This window comes from Meriones unguiculatus, chromosome 8 (assembly GCF_030254825.1).
Source record: "Meriones unguiculatus strain TT.TT164.6M chromosome 8, Bangor_MerUng_6.1, whole genome shotgun sequence".
NCBI classification, from domain to species: domain Eukaryota; kingdom Metazoa; phylum Chordata; class Mammalia; order Rodentia; family Muridae; genus Meriones; species Meriones unguiculatus.
This window is the reverse complement of record NC_083356.1, coordinates 104,485,070-104,500,575: the sequence shown is the minus strand read 5'-3', so window position 1 is coordinate 104,500,575 and position 15,506 is coordinate 104,485,070.

Sequence of the window (15,506 nt, the reverse complement as noted above, 5' to 3'; positions counted from 1 at the left end):
CTGAAGACACAACTCTCAGTCCTTGTGAAGAGACCTTATTTTGATCTTAGGTCTTTGCTGATAGAGTCAACTTAAAATGGCATCATTGGAGTGGGCCATAAACCATCTTGTTTGGCATCAGTAAGAGAGGAGAAGAGATGTACAAATAGCAGGAGCACCTTGAAGGCGGAGATCAAGATTGGAGTGATGTATCATCAAGCAAAAACACGGAATGTCAGGGATCATTAGTACCTCTGGACAAAGAGAAGAGGCTTGAAGCATATTGCACAGAGGAACCAAACTGTCGCCAGCTGGAACTCAGGTGTCTAGTCACCAGATTTGCGGGAGAATACATTTTGGGTTGAAGCTCCTCTATTTATAGTACTTTTTTTTTTCAGTTAGCTCTATGAAATTAATACCAGAGTTAACAAACGTGTCTATGATTCAATAATCTTCTAGAAATAACCCTAAGATTTTGTAAAAGTATTTGGTGTAGCTATGCCTTCCCCACCCCCCGTAATTACGCAAGTCACTTTGGTGTCATTGTTAATGTCACTGTCTCTTGATCTGTAATCCCAAAAGATGCCTGGAAAGTTATTCTCTCAGTTCACATTACTAGAAGCTAATGGTTGGATGAAGCACAATAGGTAAAATTAGGAATAACAATGCATTTCCTCAAGAAAATACTTTAAGAGTAGTTCTTGTCCAGGAACATCCAGGAGGAACAATAGCACAGACTACTCGCTAACAAGAGGCCTGAGAAAACCTGTCACTGAAGGACCGAACTGTCAGTTAATTTGTTTCACGGCTGGTGTGTGCCAGAACTGAGAACTGAGGTGAGGACTCAAGGATATCTGTCTGTTAACAAACTCTCATCCTGCCACATCCACACTCTTCCTCCCCATCTCCGTCCTTCCTTTTGATCTGCAAATTCTGAACATACTGATTTGTTATTCTTTTTCTTTTCTCTCTGTATGTGTGAGAGAGATATAAAGAGAGAGAGAGTCTTGCTATGTAGTTCAAGTGGGCTTGGAATCCGCTATGTAAAGGTGGCTGGCCTCAAAAAATCTCAGTCTTCCTGCCTCTGCTTTTTAAGTGCTTGGGTTACAAGAAAGGACCGCAGTGACTTATTCATTGGCGCTGAAGGAGAGACTTTCATGCCTCTCTTCTAGCTTATTATGGTGCCAACAATCAATCCTTGGTATTCAACATATTGCTTGCTAATTCATCATTTAATCTCCAGCTCAGCCTTCGCATGGTATTCTTCCTATGCAAATTCCTCTTTTATTCTTTTAATAATATAAAAATCATCATGGGTATTTATAGAAAATATACGAAGCATATTGCCTTGATTTCAGGTAATAGTGGAACTCAGCAGTGTCTGCTCGTATTTGGCTCCGCTCCCCACTCTGTATGCACGGAAGGCTACATTTCCTAGATACCAAAGTGATGCAGAGTTATGAGACCAGATCTGCCAAATGTGTGAAAGCACACAATAGGCAGAGTGTGATTTTCATCCTTACTTAATATAGGCCGAGGAGACCATATGTTCTTGATACTTGACTTGTAAGTGGTGGCAGTCTATCAGCTGGAAGCTGGAAAACATGTGGAACAGGACTTCTGACATGCCATGATGGAAAGATAGCATTGTTGCATTAATTCATGGAGGCCGGAGCATAAGTCTCTGGCAGCACTTATTTAGTCTATGTTACTTGGTCTAGAATGCATACTCTAAAATGTTTTCTTCTTTCTTTTGACAATCAGAAAGATAAAGAGAGAGAAGTAATGTTTATGGTAAGAATATAAAATTAAATCATGTATTGCCAGATTCCATAAAATAAACGTTTATTGCAAACCCCGAGACAACCCAAAAGCTGCAGCAGATAGCTGAGAAAGTAAGCGTCTTAAGATGAGCTAGCACAAAGATCCATTCATGGTCAGAAAGGCACTTGTTAAGGATAGTTTTTCTCAAGCCTCAAAACAAAATTTTTTAAGTCAAAAATAGCAGAAGGACATTATTAAAAAACACACATAAAATACTAAAAATTTCAGCTTGAGGTTTCAGAGTTAATCTTAACATACCTTCAGAGGGTTGTGACGGTCATTACTACAAACAGAAGGCACTCTGGAAGGCATCAGTCAACAAGAGAAGTCTTTATTTCCTCTACAAATAGGGGCGATCTTTTTGGGAGAAAAAGATGACTGTACAAATAATTTCAATGCTTCTGCTCAAACAACAATGTTTCAGGGTCTCATATGTTTAATTTTGATGGGCAACCTTACTTCTACTTTCTTTCAGCACATATTGTCTTTTAATCCAGCCTCCTCAAGATCAACAGGAAAGCTACAATTGTCCTTCTTGAGCCTATTACATTGGCCTGAAGTGCTTTTCTTTCTTAGCAGACTGAATTTTAGATGTGTCTCTAGTAGCGTGGTGGTTCGAATGAATGGTCCCATAGGCTCATATATTTGGATGTTTGGTACCTAGCAGGTGGGACTGTTTGGGAAGGATTAGGAGCTATGACCTTGTTGAATGAGGTGTGTCACTGGGGGCCAGTTTTGAGGTTTCAAAAGCCCACATCATTCCGCCCACATCTCTGCCTCATGGTTGTTGTTTCATGGAACTTTGCAGATATGGAGATGAAGTTTTACATTCTTCCTTGGTTTTTATATTTTTAATTCCTTAGCTGAACTATAAGAACTCCAGAAAACAAAACAAAAAAAAATGATGTCTTTGAGCTTCACCTCCATATCTCTAAAGTTCTAGTGACAGTCTGTGTTTTGAATGCTTCTCCATGATCTGTGTGCTTGATTGTTGGCTTATGGTGGTCCTGGGTGGTAGGGGAGCCCATAAGAGGTGGGGGCCACTGGGTAATCTTAGATCATTGAGTGCGGTGTGTGCTCTTGAAGAGAACCATGTATCTTATATCTTCTTGTCCATCTTTAATTCCAAGTTATGAGGGGAACAGTTCATCCCCCACTTTTGGAGCCAGCACCTGTGTCATAAGCTTCAGCTGACCATCAACTGAAACTGTCAAAGCTTTGAGCCAAAATGAATCTTTCCTTGTGTTTTGACATTTCTCAGGTACTTGTGACAGCTGAGTGACACGCTGGGGCACAGTCCTATAGTAAATAAACAATTGATGGCTGATTGGTTTATAGCTCTATGCATAATTGTGATCAGGGTAAGAGAATGTGCAGTTTTAGTGGAAGAGCTGGCAACTGAAATAAGAATCAGTCTGTGGTAAAGGAAGATTTTTTATTTATTTATTATTTATTTTCTGAAATAGCCATTACTTTAGATTTAGAATTCTTGCAAGGAAATGTTGTGGAAAAGAGTAAGAGCCTTGGGTAAAAGCTAAAGGGAGGCAGGGGAGGGTAAGATTGAGAGGGATGCATCCAGTTGAGTTCACCATTCATTTGAGTCACATTTCTTGAGAGCTAGACACTGTGCTAAGTGCTAGGAGCTACAGGAGAATCAAGGAGACTGGTCTTCTGCAATTGAATGAGGATAAAACACTGAATAAGGATAAAACAATAAGCAATGAGTAACCTGAAGCAGTTGAGATGGCTAAAAAGAAAATAAAATGGCATTGACCACAGTGGCATGGAAGAGTCATTGATCAAAGGCTCCCAGGGATGTTAGCAGAGAAGAAACCAGTGTGGTGCCAGGGAGAAAGCTTTGCTCTGTCTAACGCAGAAAAACCATCTCAGCACAGGTCTGTATTGTAATGTGTGTCTGATGAACAGTAAGAGACTCCAGAGCACGGCAACAGAGAAAAAAGGAGAGAGACAAAAGAGGATGGTGATTATCAGACTGGATAATCACTAATCTTCACATTGGTTTTACTGGAGACTGAACCACGCTCCACTTGCTCTGCTAATTCTGGTAGTCCGTATGCATTCTCTCTTCTCTGCCTTTCCTACTCAGTTGGCTCAGGTCTACAGTTGGTTCTGAAAGGTCCAGCACCTTTCAAACAGGACGGGTTTGTTTCTTTGGAGAGTTATTTGAAGATCACTTGCTCTGGTTTACTAGCCATTTCTCAGAAGCAGTCACCATCCTTACATACAGCTTCTCTGCCATGGTTACTAGCCAGGAGGAAGGTTTGGGGGAGCCTTTCAGAAGCTCTATAAATCTTTTGTGGTATGATGCCATAGCTAATGGTTATAGCACAGTGGGGACAGTAGCTAGGACATACAACACTTTTTAGATTTTAGATAATGTTGAAATTTATTTTCTTAAAAAAGGAGAAAATATGGACTTTTAGATTGAAAAAATAAAACGGTCACAGCACTATAGACCTCTTTATGGAAATAAGTATAACTCTACAAACAGATGCTCATCCCTCACTGTGGGACTGTAGCCTAAAAAAACTCCTCGAAAGGTGGAAATACCTTAAGTCAGACATGAGTTTAGTGCACATTACATTTTGAACATGATATCAACTAAGTCCTTGACAGTGGACATACTGTATAATTTCCTCTTGGGATTCCTTGCTTCCTGAAACTAACTAAGACAAGAGATGCAAAGTGAGCCTACTCTCAGCCAGGGGAAAGTAAAGTTCAAACTTTCATGTATGGTTTTCACTTAGTGCCATGCCATCTTAGTGTTGAAAATGCCAAAGTTAAGGATCATCAGAAAAATAAATGATGTGGTAATAGCTGAAATGAATATGTGCAGTTAATTATTTTTAATTTAAAGTCCATTATAACTTCAGTTTTTAATAAGTTAGCCTGAAACATAGCTTAGATTTTTCCTAAATGTTATATAGTAACAATTTATTCAAACTGGGAATATTTGTCTAGATTTTGCCAACCTAGATTTATTCAAGATGAGGACACTGGAAAAATAAATTAAGTTTGAAGTAATATTGTAAAAAGGAAGTCTGAGAGCCAATGGCAACAAAAAATAATTTCAACCCAGTCAATTGAATTGCCTTGGTCTAATCCATATTTACCAACTTCCCTCCTTCTAGCTATTTTCTTCATCTTCTATCATTAACTGAGAAAGTAGCACTCAGTCTTGACGCTAGCAGAAATAACCCCCTGAAGGAAGTAATAACTACCTAGATTTCTGACTACAGCTTCTCTGTATACTCTGAGGCCTCTTCTTCTCCTGACCACAAACCCTCCTGCCTAGGGTTTGCTCAAGTCTTAACTTTTCAGACTTTTGTGTCTGGTAGTTTCCTCTGCTTTATTTTTGCAAATATGGCCTCTCTGCAAAAGGATCCCAAATAAGTAATGTTAGCTGGGCCTTCACACTACACAGTCTCATGTGACAAATCCAGCTACCTCCAGCTCAGACATTTGGGTATTCCCTAATGGTGCAAAGTTTATGTATGCAAAAGCCAACACCCAGACTTCCTCCATCCTAATTCACCTCATCTTGTTCTGCGAATGCTCCCCAGCTCGCTACCTACTTTGTCTGGACACATGGAATCTTAAAATCCTTACACTCCCTCTGTGCTCCAGCCCCACTCTCACTGCAGTCACGGATGCTATTTTCAACGATCGTGTCCTCTAGTCTCTTTGCTTCCCATTGAGGACTAAATAGGCTTGTCTCTTCACTCTAGTGGTTGGCTCACGCTGTATTTCAAATGTTCTTTTGGAACTTCTATTTGGTTATAGTTATATATTGAGGCTACTGACTCTTCTCTCTAATGCTTGGAAAGATGATAAAAATCTGTCAATCAGTTCTCCATTTACCCTAGAGGTTACAGCTTACATATTAAAGTTGAAATTCATTACTGTCTATAATAAGATTTTGGTTTGAAATGATCTGGATTGCCAAAATGTTTAAAAGGAACTCTGCAATGTGACTGAGGTCTCTGGTAGAGAGTCAGTAGAGTTGTATACATGTCCAAGAAAATAGAATTTTTAGGTGTCTACATATATCTAACACCATGTGTGAACCAAGAATTTTAAAATAGAGAGTAAGGAACAAGATAATGACAGCCCTTGCTTTTCTTGGCTGATGATCTTCAAGTTGACATATAAGCCCAGTCTATTTCCAGAACTCAGAAACTTAACTTAAAATTGACTGGATTGATGGGTCTAACCATTGCCTGTGGCTCCTTTGTGACTGATTTATAAAGCCAGTGTAACAATTTCTTTGGCTATGCTGGACATATATATATATATATATATATATATATATATATATATATAGAGAGAGAGAGAGAGAGAGAGAGAGATAGTGAGAGAGAGAGAGAAGAGAGTCACAGAGTTTCTCTGTGTAATACCTCTGTCTGTCTTTGACTTGATTTGTAGACCAGGCTGGCCTTGAACTCACAAAAGTTCTGCCTGCCTCTGCCTCCTGAGGTAATATGAAATAATAAGGTTTGGGTTTACTGGCATTGCTAGTAAAATAAAAGACAACAAATTGTGATTTTTTTTTTAAATCAGTGATGAGGGAATTAGAATTAGCCACTGAAAACAATAAAAGTTAAACTTAAATAGTTCATTTTGCATTGATCGCTGATAGTCACCTGGACTGTAGAGGTCTAAGAGTGTGTGTGGTTTCCATCTGATGAAGACAGGCATGCATACATGTGCTGAGACACACTCATGAAAACTTGTGTCGAATAAAGCTCACTCCCTGGAGTCCCCTGTCGTTCTCTTTTTATGAAACGTGCCAAACTGACGGTTTTTGATCCTCAGATTTCCTATTCCCACAATACAAGAGCTTTTCAAGCAGGAAAATGTCAAACATATTGGAATATTCTCTTTGTGGAAAAGAATTTGGGATCCTAATTGAGGTGATATACGAATCCATAACCACGCCACAAATTCTATAATCAGAATGTCCAACTGAATGCTATGCTATGAGAGGGCTGAAGACCTTTCTAAAAAGTGTGGTAGCTTTCTCTGTCAATTATTGCTTCTACAAGCTGACTCTTTAATAAGATTACTTATTGTGGGAGGGACTACTTAACAGAAAATAATTGATGGGATCCCCAGTAGACAATATGCCATTAAAGTCAAACCTTGGCCTGTTGATCATAGCAAGTAAATAAATCTGTAGAAGACCAACAGTTTAGTTTTCTTAAGTTGTGAAAAAACTGTAGAGTCCTGGTGTTTCCCAAGCCTGGCAAAGCAAATGCAATCTTTTCTAAAGGAAGGTAGCACCATCCCAGGTCTCTAATTATTATTTAAAATTATCTTGTGCATCCGTGGCAGAGAAGGAGCTTAAATAAATAGATCTTAAGTGTTTGAGACAACTTGAAAGGAACACAATCTACCGTAATAAGCAGATAACAGAAAATATTCATTTTTATGAGACAGGGTATTACTTTGTAGCTGGCTGGCCTGGTACTCACTGTGTAGACATTGGCTGTTATCCTGTTTGCAATGGCCTTCCTGTCTCTGCTTCCATAATCTAAACAGTATTATTATTTTCAGGAAGATCAGAGACACATTTGAGATTTTTCTGCAATTCTTTAAAAATTAAAAATAGAATAAGCCAACTCACACGCCACTGAGTAAGCTTGTAATCATATATATATGACTTAACTGAAGAAAGATGTGTTAGAAAAAAAAAACACCTAGAGTAAGAAAAAAATGAGGGATGCATTAGTCAGACTATAAGACAAAAGACGAGGAGGTATATGGAAAAATGCTAAAATGTTTAATTGGAAAAACAGAATTTGGGAAGGACATGCTATTTAAACAGACAATGGATGGGAAAATTTGTAAACTGACAGAGAACATTACATCAGAGATACAAGAGGACCAACTGACTGGAAGACGAAAGTGGGGTCCTTTTTCGGCATCTTACAGTAAAACTGCTAAGGCCCAAGAAAAATGTCCACCTTACAAGTAATACAGTAGGATACAGATTGCTCTCAAAATAAACAAGAGTTGAGGGCTAAGAGGATGAGTTTTTGTAAAAATTCTTAACAGGGAAAGTGAGGAAACCCTCTTCCTTTACCTGATCAGGCTTATCTTTGATAAATGTATGAAACTATTATATTTAATATATATTTGTGATCAGGAATGCAATTGTGATCTTTGCTATTGACATTCAACAATTTAGTCAAATTCCTAAGCAGTGTTAGAAAGACTAGGAAAAAAAGATGTAAAACATGTTGGGGAAAATTGGAAAGACAAAACTGCTGTTATTCAGATAGGATTTTGAACTCGGAAACCTGTTAAACATTTGTAGGTAAAAGTTTAGAATCCATCTGTAAAAGGTGATTTTGTAGATAAACATCAATATGCCAAAGTCAGTTATTTTTCTAACTGTAAAAATAGTAGAAACTAAATTAAAAAATGTTATTGAAGATAGTTGAATAATATTATCATTGTGTGTTGTTGCACAAGCATGTAATTCCAGCTCCTCAGGGGACTGAGGTGGGGGAATCCCACCTGACAGAGTGAGTTCCAAGCGAAGTTGAGAGACTTAACATGTTTAACAATAAATATTCATGTCTACTCAAAAGCCACAAAAATCACTGGAACAAATTAAAGACATAAATAAATAGGAAGACAAGATGATTTTAGTGTAGGGGCTTGTCCTGGTTAGTTTTTGTACACCTGACACAAGCTAGAGTTATCAAGAAAAGAGAAAAAAAAAAAAACTACCCCCATCAGATTGCCTTTAGGCAAGTCTGTGGGTCATTTTCATGATGTCAGTGTAGACAGGGCCAATATTGGAGAGGTGATTCTGGGTGATACCAAAAAGCAGGCTGAGCAAGCCAGTAAGCAGCAGTCCTGTGTGATCTCTTTCAGTTCCTGCCTCTGAGTTTCTACCTTTAGTTCCTGTTCCAACTTCTTTCCTCACCAAGTTGCTTTTGGTCATGGAGGTTATCACAGCAGCAGGAGTCCTATTAAGATAGAGTTTATCGAAAAATGATTTCTAAGCCTGATGCAATGGTGCATGCCTGTAATCCCAGCCCTCTGGGAGGCAGAGGCAGGTGGATCACTGTGAGTTCAGTGCCAGCATGATCTACAAAGTGAGTCCTGGATAACCAAGGCTACACAGAGAAACCCTGTCTTGAACAAACAAACAAACAAACAACAATAAAAACAAAACAGAGAGAAAGACAAACTGACATATGGATCAAATATGTAGTGGTTTGACTAAAAATGTCCTCCTCATAGGCACATACAGAGTGCCACTACTAGGAAGTGTGTCCTTGCTGGAGTAGGTGTGGCCTTGTTGGAGGAAGCGTGTCACTGGGGAATAGGCTTTGAGGTTTCAGATGCTCAATCCAGGCCCGTTTTCTTTTTTTTTTTTTTTTTTATTTTATTTTATTTTATTTTATTTTTTTCAATGCAGTTTATTCAGGAACATTGAACAATCCTCGGACCCCGGGGAAAGCCAGCCCACAGCTTAAATAGCCTCTGGGTAGCCAACCCAGGCATGCCACAGGGGCAATGCAGATAGGTCCACATACATGGAAGCAAGCCAGATCCTCGGCCTTAGCCAAATGTGGAGTTGTTCGTGACAGAGAGCACTCACCATCGGGAAGGTGGAAGGCGGAAACCTGCTCCATCTTTAAGGCATAGCATTCCGCAGCTCTCTACAGTTCCCCCTTTTTGTTTTAGACGCATCAGGCAAGAGTAGAGGTCTGATCTCTGATATTAGAAATAAATTGGGACTTTGTACAGATGTTCATTTAGGTGTCGTCCACCCAAAGAGCATCAGACCCGTCCAATACCTTTTTCTCAGAGGCGGGACCTGGGGCATCAACCCGCATGCAATCAGACATGCTCTTCTCTGGGTTCAAAGCGGCTGACCCTGAGTGCAGTGCTTAGCCTCGCATCCTGAGCGTATCATTTTAGCTTTTTATGGTATCCAACCATGCTTGGGGCGAATGTCCTGCTTCAATGGCTGTAAAAACCTGAATGATCATGGCTGCATCACACTGTTGTGAGACTCTAATCTTGCATATATACCACAGGCAAACCAAGGAGACCAACACCAGAAGGCCTGCTAACGCTCCCATGCCGGCCCATTCCTTCAGATGATTCATGGCTGCAGCAATCCATGTTGATAATCCTGTGGCTAGTCCTGCGTCCACTCCGGTAGAATTTACTGTGACAATGGCCACTCTCAGCTGCTCCATCGTAGTATTGAATTCTCCAGTCCCAATTACCTAAAATATAGCTCGACAATTGTTTAGACAGATTTGCAGCGCAGGAAAAATTCTCATGTTGTATGCTAGTGACACAAAGTCCAGCATACTTTCATTGACAGCCAGGTTGAGCGATTTGCCATAGGGTATCAATTTGCTCCTGCAAGAGGTCAATCCTCTGATTGAACACCATCAAGCTTCCTTTTAGTTGAGCATTAATTCCTTTATGTACAACTAAGGCATGAGCTACATTGGCTAAATGATTATTCAGGGTCTGAGCAGTCTGCCCAGTATGACTCATGGCTAATGCCCTGGTGGTAGCTCCAACAGCCGTCAATGAGATGGTAGTAACAATGGTGGCTGTAGTTCCAAGATCCCTTTTCTGTCTTAAGAGAGTCATAGCGTGAGGGGCATCAATGGGCATAGGCACCCAGTGAGGCATGCGAGTAACCAGGGCATACCTAACTTTACTAGCATTCCAGCATTGGGCAAAAAAGCAAGTATCATTACCACAATTACTTGGCTCTATCTGGCTAATAATGAATAAAAATGGGGGATATAGACAAACAGGTGTGGGCTTATAGGAAATATTATGAGAAGCCTTAACCCCTCGTTGGAACATCCTGCGTCAGTTCTAGAACTAGCAGTGGGGGTGTCCGAGGTCTGAGTAGGTTCAGGAGACCATTGCCCCCAGGGGCGAGACGTGCTCCATGCCAATTGACTAACTCCATGTTTTCCTCCAATTTTGAAAGTCATTTAAGGTTCTTAAATTACTTTTTTCCCTTTTTTCTTAAATTTTTCATCAATTACACTTTATTCATTCTGCATCCCCCCATAAGCCCCTCCCTCCTCCCATCCCAATCCCACCCTCCCTCCTCCCTCTGCTTGCATGCCACTCCCCAAGTCCACTAATAGGGGAGGTTCTCCTCTCCTTTCTGATCTTAGTCTGTCAGTTCACATCAAAAGTGGCTGTATTGTCCTCTACTGTGGCCTGGTAAGGCTGCTCCCCCCCCCCCCAGAGGGAGGTGATCAAAGAGCAGGCCAATCAGATTATGTCAGAGGCAGTCCCTCTTCACATTACTATGTAACCCAATTGGACTCTGAACTGCCCTGGGCTACATCTGTGCAGGGGTTCTAGGTTATCTCCATGAATAGTCCTTGGTTGGAGTATGAGTCTCTGGGAAGTTCCCTATGTTCAAATTTTCTTGTTCTTTTGCTCTCCTTGTGGAGACCCTGTCCTCTCCAGCTCTTACTATTTCCCAGTTCTTACCTAAAATTCCGTTCACTCTGCCCAAGAGTTGCCCATCAGGCTCAGCATCTGCTTTGATAGTCTGAAGGGCAGAGGCTTTCAGAGGCCCTCTGTGGTAGGTTCCTAGGTTGTTTCCTGTTTTCTTCTTCTTCTGATGTCCATCCTCTTTGCCTTTCTGGATGGGGTTTGGACGTTTTAGTTAGGGTCCTCTCTCTTGCTTAGTTTCTTTAGATGCACAGGTTTTAGTGGGTTTGTCCTATGTTGTATGTCTATATGAGTGAGTATATACCATGTGTGTCTTTTTGCTTCTGAGACAACTCACTCAGGATGATCCTTTCCAGATCCCACCATTTACCTGCAAATTTCATGATTTCCTTATTTTTCATTGCTGAGTAATATTCCATTGTGTAGATGTACCACAATTTCTGCATCCATTCTTCAGTTGAGGGGCATCTGGGTTGTTTCCAGCTTCTGGCTATTACAAATAAAGCTGCTACAAACATGGTTGAGCAAATGTCCTTTTTGTGTACTTGAGCCTCTTTTGGATATATGCCCAATAGTGGTATGGCTGGATCTTGAGGAAGCGCTATTCCTAGTTGTCTGAGAAAGCACCAGATTGATTTCCAGAGTGGTTGTACAAGTTTACATTCCCACCAGCAGTGGAGAAGGGTTCCCCTTTCTCCACAACCTCTCCAGCATGTGTTGTCACTTGAGTTTTTGATCTTGGCCATTCTGATAGGTGTAAGGTGAAATCTCAGGGTTGTTTTGATTTGCATTTCCCTAATGGCTAGTGAGGTTGAGCATTTCTTTAAGTGCTTCTCTGCCATTCGGTATTCCTCTACAGAGAATTCTCTGTTTAGCTCTGTTCCCCATTTTTTAAGTGGATTACTTGGTTTGCTGCTTTTCAGCTTCTTTAGTTCTTTATATATACTGGATATGAGTCCTCTGTCAGATAAAGGGTTGGTGAAGATTCTTTCCCAATCTGTAGGTGGTCGCTTTGTTTTGATGACGGTGTCCTTTGCTTTGCAGAAGCTTTTCAGTTTCATGAGGTCCCATTTATTGGTTGTTGCTCTTAGAGCCTGTGCTGTTGGTGTTCTGTTCAGGAAGTTTCCCCCTGTACCAATGAGTTCTAGGGTATTTCCCACTTTTTTTTCAAGCAGATTTAATGTGTCTGGTTTTATGTTGAGGTCTTTGATCCACTTGGACTTCAGTTTTGTGCAGGGTGACAAGTATGGATCTATTTTCATTTTTCTACATGTAGACATCCAGTTAGACCAGCACCATTTGTTGAAGATGCTATCTTTTTTCCATTGTATGGTTTTGGCGTCTTTGTCAAAGATCAGGTGTCCATAAGTGTGTGGGTTTATTTCTGGGTCCTCTGTTCGGTTCCATTGATCCACCATTCTGTTTCTATGCCAGTACCATGCAGTTTTTAAAACTGTTGCTCTATAGTACAACTTAAGATCAGGGATGGAGATACCTCCAGAAGATCTTTTATTGTAGAGGATTGTTTTAGCAATTCTGGGTTTCTTGTTATTCCATATGAAGTTGAGAATTTTCCTTTCCAGGTCTGTAAAGAATTGTGTTGGTAATTTGATGGGCATTGCATTGAATCTGTAGATTGCTTTTGGTAAGATGGCCATTTTTACTATGTTAATCCTACCAAGCCATGAGCATGGGAGATCTTTCCATCTTCTCATATCTTCTTCTAATTCTTTCTTCAGAGATTTGAAATTTTTTTCATACAAGTCTTTGACTTCCTTGGTTAGGGTTACTCCGAGGTACCTTATGTCATTTGTGGCTATTGTGAAGGGTGTTGTTTCCTTAATTTCTTTCTCAGCCCTTTTGTCTTTTGTATACAGGAGGGCTACTGATTTTTTTGAGTTAATTTTGTATCCTGCCACTTTGCTGAAGGTGTTTATCAGCTGTAGGAGTTCCCTGGTAGAGTTTTTGGGGTCACTCACGTATACTATCATATCATCTGCAAATAGTGATAATTTGACTTCTTCCTTTCCAATTTGTATCCCCTTGATCTCCTTCAACTGTCTTATTGCTCTAGCAAGGACTTCCAACACTATGTTGAAGAGATATGGAGAGAGTGGGCAGCCTTGTCTTGTCCCTGATTTCAGTGGGATTGCTTTAAGTTTCTCTCCATTCAGTTTGATGTTGGCTATAGGCTTGCTGTATATCGCCTTTACTATGTTTAGATATGTGCCTTGTATCCCTGATCTCTCCAATACTTTGAACATGAATGGATGTTGGATTTTGTCAAAGGCTTTTTCAGCATCTAGGGAGATTATCATGTGGTTTTTTTCTTTCAGTTTGTTAATATGGTGGATCACATTGATGGATTTCCGTATATTGAACCACCCCTGCATACCTGGGATGAAGCCTACTTGGTCATAGTGAATAATATCTTTGATGTGTTCTTGGATTCGGTTTGCAAGTATTTTATTAAGTATTTTTGCATCAATGTTCATAAGGGAGATTGGCCGGAAATTCTCTTTCTTTGTTGAGTCTTTGTGAGGTTTAGGTACCAAGGTGACTGTGGCTTCATAGAATGAATTTGGTAATATTCCTTCTGTTTCTATTTTGTGGAATAGTTTGAAGAGAATTGGTGTTAGCTCTTCTTTGAAGGTCTGGTAGAATTCTGCGCTGAAGCCATCTGGTCCTGGGCTTTTTTTGGATGGGAGACTTTTGATGACCACTTCTATTTCTTTGGGGGATATAGGTCTATTTAGTTGATTTACCTGGTCCTGGTTCAGCTTTGGTAAGTCAAATCTATCAAGAAAATTCTCCATTTCATTTAGATTTTCAAATTTTGTGGCATATAGACTTTTGAAGTAAGTCCTAATGATTGTTTGGATTTCCTCAGTGTCTGTAGTTATATCCCCCTTCTCATTTCTGATTTTGTTGATTTGGTGGTGTCTCTCTGCCTTTTAGTTAGCCTGGCTAAGGGTTTGTCGATCTTGTTGATTTTCTCAAAGAACCAGCTCTTGGTTTCATTGATTCTTTGAATTGTTTTATTTGTTTCCAATTGATTGATTTCAGCCCTGAGTTTGATTATTTCCAGCCGTCTACTCCTTCTTGGTGTGTCTGCTTCTTCTTTTTCTAGGGTTTTTAAGTGAGCCATTAGGGTGCTTGAATGAGCTGTCTCGAATTTCTTTTTGAAGGCACTTAGTGCTATGAACTTTCCTCTTAGCACTGCTTTCATTGTGTCCCACAAGTTCGGGTATGTTGTGTCTTCATTTTCATTGATTTCTAGAAAGACTTTAATTTCTTTCTTTATTTCTTCCCTGACCCAGCTGTCATTTAGTAACAGGTTGTTCAGTTTCCCTCCCCCCCAGGCCCGTTTTCATTGTCTCTTTCTGCTGTTGGCCAATCAAAATGTACAACTCTCAGCTCCCCCTTCATCCCCATGACTGCCTGCACTGCCATGATTACCATCGTGACAATAACGGACTAAAACTTTGAACTGTAAGTCAGCTTCAATTAAATCCACCCCCCCTTTTTTTTAATAAGAGTTGCCATGGTCGAGGTGTCTCTTCACGGCAATAAAAGCCAAACTAACACAAAATGCAATCCTATGAAAATCCCAAATGTGTAGAATTCTATGAGCCAATTTCATCTAAAATAAAGTCAATCTTTGAGAAAGAACAGAGTGAGTTTTCTTAAACTATATTAAGATTTGTTTTTGAAACTTAGCATCACGACAATATGATATTGACAAATTTGATAACTAAGCAAATAGAATACTAGATCTGTGGATAGATAGCATTGAAATTTGAAACGGAAGACTATCCTTTGAGTTGAATGTGGTTGTGGTATTATCTATACTGAACAAAAGAAAAATAAAAACTCTTGCTCTATCATCTCATCTTTAAAACAAAATGAAAAAAAAAAACAAAAAAAATTCAACCTGAGTAAAATGCCATATTAAATGCTAAAGCTAAATAATTAATTTCTGAAACACATGGGTAAAACTTCTATCCAGGAATAAAAATGTAATCATGACATAAGATAATTTGGCTATGTTATATTTTAAAACCTGTATTTACCATGACATTCCTGGAAGTTCTAAAGCAATGGTTGTCAACTTGTGGGCCATAATCCCCTTTGGGGGAATAAGCAACTTTTTTCGTAGGGGTTGCATATCAGTTATACTGCACAGAAGATATTTAAGTTATGATTCATAGCAG